Below are 5,655 nucleotides of genomic sequence, written 5' to 3'. Positions count from 1 at the left end.
AGTGGTCATTTTTAATTGTTATTTTATTTAATTTATTGTCAGCCTTTATCAGAGTAGTTCATTTCCTCCCTGGGGGTGGAAAAAATGTTTCATTTGGGTTACAGAATGCTTCTCTTTCCTGCTTCTCTTCTACCTACTGTTCTTCCACATACAATGTGTGACCTTTGTGTCTGGCTTTATTCAGATGTCATATTTTCTTTTAAAATATTTATTTATTTGGCTATGTGGCATGTTGTATCTTAGTTCCCAGCCCAGGAATGGAAAGTGTGGAGAGTCTTAAACACTGGATCTCCAGGGAAGTCCCATAGTTAGTGTATTTTCAAGATTCATCCATTTCATGGCTGTATAGCAGTGCATTTTTTTTTTTTAGTGGCTGAATATGGTATATGGCTTCCATGTAGTCCATTGTGAGCAAATACCACAGTTTATTTATCCATTCATCAATTAATGAATAATATTTGGATGGTGTATTCTTTGTGGCTACTGTACGTAATGTTACTGTAAACAGGTTTTGCATGGACTTAACATTTTCAGTTTTTATGGATATATACAAAAGAGTGAAATTGCTGGATCATATGGCTACTCTATATTTAATTTTTGAGGTACTGACCTGTACCATTTTAAAGTAATTATATCAACAATATATGATGATTCCTTTTCTCCCCATCCTCTGCAGCACTTGCTATAATTCTCCTTTTTTATTATATCCAACTTAATGTGTGTGGAGTAGTATCTCACTGAGACTGATTTACATTTTGCTAGGGGCTTTGCTGGTGGCTCAGCAGGTAAAGCGTCTGCCCATAATGCAGGAGACCTGGGTTCAATTCCTGGTTTGGGAAAATTCCCTGGAGAAGGAAATGGCAATCCACTCCAGCTCTCTTGCCTGGAAAATCCCATGGATGGAGGAGCTTGATAGGCTACAGTCCATGCAGTCACAAAGAGTTGGATACAACTGAGCGACTTCACTTTCTTTCACTTTCAATCATGTCAAGCAGTATTTTCCAGTGGTTGTTGGCCATTTGTATATTATCTTTGGTGAAATTTCTATTCAAATTTTAGTTTTCCTAATTGTTAAATGCTTTTTTTTTTAATTTTTGTAAAAAAATCTACCTTAAGTTTTTACCATTTTAACCATTTTTGCATGCTAAGTATTTCACACACTTTCATCAGCCTTCTTGGAGAAAGAAATGGCAACCCACTCCAGTATTCTTGCCTGGAGAACCCCATGGAAAAAGGAGCCTGGTGGGCTTCAGTCCATGAGGATGCAAAAATTCGGACACGACTGAGTGACAAACACACACACACACAGTCATAGTGTTATTTTGTTTTTATTGTCATTGTTTTAGCTGTGCTCTGCAGCTTGAATGACAGTTCCCTGGTTGAGGATTATACCCAGGGCCCTGATAGGAAATCATGGAGTCCTAACCCCTGAACTACCAGGGGATTCCTTATTACATTGTTATGAAACAGCTATCTACACCTTTTCATCTTGCAAAATTGAAAGTCTATACCCATCACCTGTCCCATTACATAACAACTCCTCTTTTCTTCCCTGTTTCCCTAGACCCTGGACTCCATTGTTCCTTGTTTCCTTTCTATTGATTGACTATATTAGATATTTCATATAAGTCCTTTCTATTGATTGACTATATTAGATATTTAATATAAGCGGAAACATACGGCTTTTGTCTTTTTTATGATTGGCTTATTTCATTTGCTTGATGTCTTAAAGGAACATGCATGTTGTAGCATGTGATAGAATTTCCTTTATGTGGTTAAATAATGTTTCATTGTATGTATATATCACATTTGATGGACATTTAGATGCTTCCACCTCTTAGTTGTTGTGACTAGTGCTGCTGTGAGCATGGCTGTGCAAATATCTCAAGACCCCATGTTAACTTCTTTTGAATTTATATCCAGAAGTGGAATTGCTGAATCATGTGGTAATTCTACTTTTAATTTTTCGAGGAGCCTTTGTACTGTTTTCTGTAGCAGTTGCCCCATTTTAAAATCTATCCATAACACACAAGGATCCAGTTTCTGTACGTGCTTGCCAACAGTTGCCCTTTCCTTTCCTTCCCTTTACCTTTCCTTTCCTTCATATGTACACACACACATACACACACTTTTTTCATATCCTTTTCCATTATTGTTTATCACAAATTATGAATATAGTTCCTTGGGCTATACAGTACGATCTTGTTTATCTATTCTATACATTAATATTATAGTTTGTGTCTGCTGATCACCAGCTCCCAATCTATGCCTGTCCCACACTTTCCCTCTTGGTAATCACATAGTCTGCTCTCTATATCTATGAGTCTGTTTCTGTTTCATAGATAACTTTATGTGTTATATTTTAGATTCAGCATGTAAGTGATATCATATGATATTTGTCTTTCTCTTTCTGACTTCCTAAGTATTCTTTTTAACGCTAGTGTGGATCTAAGTGTTTACTTAATTTCATTTTAAGAATATTTGTTTCTACTATATAGAACTGTGATTGATTGATTTTTAAAATATTTATCTTGTATTCTGCAAGCTTTTTATTAATTCTAATACTTGTGATTTTCTTCAGAATATTCTATATACAAAAGTATATATTTTGTACATAGTAATATACTCTGTTTCCTTTCCATTCTGAAGGCTGTTTTTTTGTTTGTTTCTTTTTGTTTTGTTTTGTTTTCAACAACAACAATTCCTTTTTTCTTCCCTGATTGCTCTGGTTATAGAACCGCCAGTATAATATTGAGCCAAAGTGTGGAATAGACTTCCTTGTGTTGTTCCCAATCTTAGAGGGAAAACTTTCAGGGTTTCATTATTAAGTATGATGTTAGCTGTGGGTCTTTTACAGGTATCCTTTGATTGAAGAAGTTTTCTTCTGTTCTTAGTTATTGTTTTTTTGTTTGTTTGTTTGTTTGTTTTATTTTTAACCACTATTATGGAAAGGTGCTAGATTCAGGAAAATGCTTTTTCTGCAGGCAGATGTGTTTTTTGTCCTTTATTGTATTAAAATAGCATAATGTTGATTGATTTCCATATAATGAACCAAGTTTGCATATCTCCATAAATCCCAAGTGATCATGGTATATAATCTTTTTCAAATGTTGTTAGATTTTGTTTGTCAGTGTTTTGTTGAGGACGCTTTCACCTGCATTCAAAGGGATATCGGTTGTGTGTGTGTGTGATGTTTCTGTCTGATATTTTGTTAGAGAAATACTGGTATCACTTTGCCTGCTATTTGGGGAAGAGACCTGTGGAGTGAAGGATGAAGCATTGTTGAATTTAAGTTTAGCCAGGATTAGAGGGAGAAATTTAGGATATATCAGTGTGGAATTGGGGTGAGATTATCAAGAGAGTTCATTCTCAATTTGCTAGACCTGTGTTAAGTGCTTGACATTGAATTATGCTCTCTGTTAACTATGTATAGATACTTTATACTTTGAATTTACTACCTATTTTCTGTATTAACATTTATGAAATAGTATTTGTGAATCAATTGTAATGTGCATTTATGACAGGTTTTCTTCCAATTTTACTACAAAACAAGATGCCATTTAATAACTGATGCTTTTTAAAAAGATGTTAATCTTAAGTCTAAGAAATAAGCATGTTCGTGTTTAAGTTACAGAAACACGTTTAAAGGTTATAAATTTGCCCAAAAAATGCAGCTGGGGTGTGGTTAACTCAGAATTACAACTTAATCTTCTTCCACTCCAAAGTCCATGTTTCTAAACACACAATAGTGCTTTTGTAAAAATACTCGTCCTTTACATGTGATTTCACCTAGTGATCAGTATTTTTTTTTCTTTATTTTATACATAGAAAAGATTAAAGTCAACATGGGACAAAGCTATGATTCTAGAGTCATGTAGACTTGTAGTCATAGGTGTTTCAACTGCCATTTAGTCTCTTTGATGCTCAGTGTCTTTATCTGTAAGATAAGGGTGTTTATAACTACCCTAGAGTTTTGGAGATAATCAAAAAGCACATTTTTCTGTACTTAACTAATACATAGTATGTTTATACTTAGGTGACAGTTTGCATAAATGAAGCACTGGGACTTGTGGCTAAATCCTCCAAGAATAAAAACGCATTTAAAATATGGAACCACCATGTATGTTATGTGAAGAAGGACAAGAGGCAGAATCACAGAAAAGTGAGGGGGAAACCAAACAAGTAGATGATGAAGATGCTGAACTGATCTTGGTTGGAGTGGAACATGTAAATGAAGATGCTGTGGTGATCTTTGTTGGGATGACCTCAACTTCAAAACCAGTCGTTTCAAACATACTGAACAGTGTTACTCCAGGTTCTTGTTCAAGGAGAAAAAGGCATGTTCACTTCAGGAAAAATAATGCTCACAAATTTCATCTGTTAGTTATGTGACTCCTACATCAGAAGCAAAGAATATCTTGCCATTTTCTGACTCTGAATCAATATCAACAGATAGTCCTATTATTATTGAGCCTTTGTCTAAAGCTGATTATAAAAGTATTTCACCACAAATAGTATCTAATAGCTTTTCAGAGTTATGGTCTCCTTTGATTACCTTCACAAGTTCATTGCAGCATCCAGTAGAAACAGCCGTTTCTGTAGGAGATATGAATAAAAGTGCTCATGTATCAAAGTGACTTTCCACTTCTGAAACAAATAGCAGAAATCCCAAAAGGCCTAAACTCAGAGATGGCATTATAGGGGAACATTCTTTAGCTTTGTCCCCTTCAGGTATTTTTCATACAGTGACTACTCAGCAAAGTACAGCAGACAATATTCATACCTCACAAAGCCATGTTCAGAATGGAGAACCTTGTCCAACACCTTTTCCAAAGGACAATGTTCATTGCAAGCTTGTAAGACCTTTAGGGGAAGATGGACTGACAAAAACTGATTTTCCAAGTTTAGCAAGTCAAAACAAAATTGTTGATCCCACAGAAGGAAGTCTGATTGTTTTACTTCATGACTTCTACTACGGAGAGCATATAGGAATTGGGCAGCCAGAACCAAAGATGCACACTGCCTTTAAATGCCTCAGCTGCTTGAAAGTTCTAAAAGAATGTCAAGTTTATGAATCACATGAAGCATTATTTGGAACTTGAGAGGCAGAGAGGTGACACCTGGAAAAACCACACCACCTGCCAGCACTGCCTCCGCCAGTTTCCTACGCCCTTCCAGCTGCAGTGTCACATTGAAAGTGTCCACACTCCCCAGGAGCCTGCCGCTGTTTGTGAAATCTGTGAATTGTCCTTTGAGACAGATCAGGTTCTTTTACAGCACATGAAAGACAATCATAAGCCTGGTGAAATGCCCTATGTGTGCCAGGTTTGCAGTTACAGATCACCATTTTTTGCAGATGAGGATGCACATTTCAGAGCATACCATGGTAACACTAAGGATTTACTTTGCCCGTTTTGTCTCAAAATTTTTTAAACTGCAACACCATAGAGGCGTCATTATAGAGGGCACTGGGAAAAGAGTTTTCACCAGTGTTCCAAATGTTGGCTACAGTTTTTAACTTTCAAAGAGAAAAGGGAGCACAAGACCCAGTGTCATCAAATGTTTAAGAAGCCTAAGCAGCTAGAAGGATTACCTCCTGAAACAAAAGTTGTTATTCAGGTATCACTGGATCCCCTTCAACCAGGATTGGTGGAA

The 5,655-nt window shown here is 36.1% G+C and overlaps 1 pseudogene; it reads left to right on the top strand.

Annotated features, from left to right (window-relative positions):
- Positions 1–4,107: 4,107 nt before the first annotated feature.
- Positions 4,108–5,390, top strand: LOC108634832 (annotated as a pseudogene).
- The last annotated feature ends 265 nt before the right edge of the window (positions 5,391–5,655 follow it).

This window comes from Capra hircus, unplaced genomic scaffold (genome assembly GCF_001704415.2).
Source record: "Capra hircus breed San Clemente unplaced genomic scaffold, ASM170441v1, whole genome shotgun sequence".
Taxonomy (NCBI): Eukaryota; Metazoa; Chordata; class Mammalia; order Artiodactyla; family Bovidae; genus Capra; species Capra hircus.
Note: the sequence above shows the minus strand (reverse complement) of the source record. Positions and strands in the feature narration are given on the sequence as shown.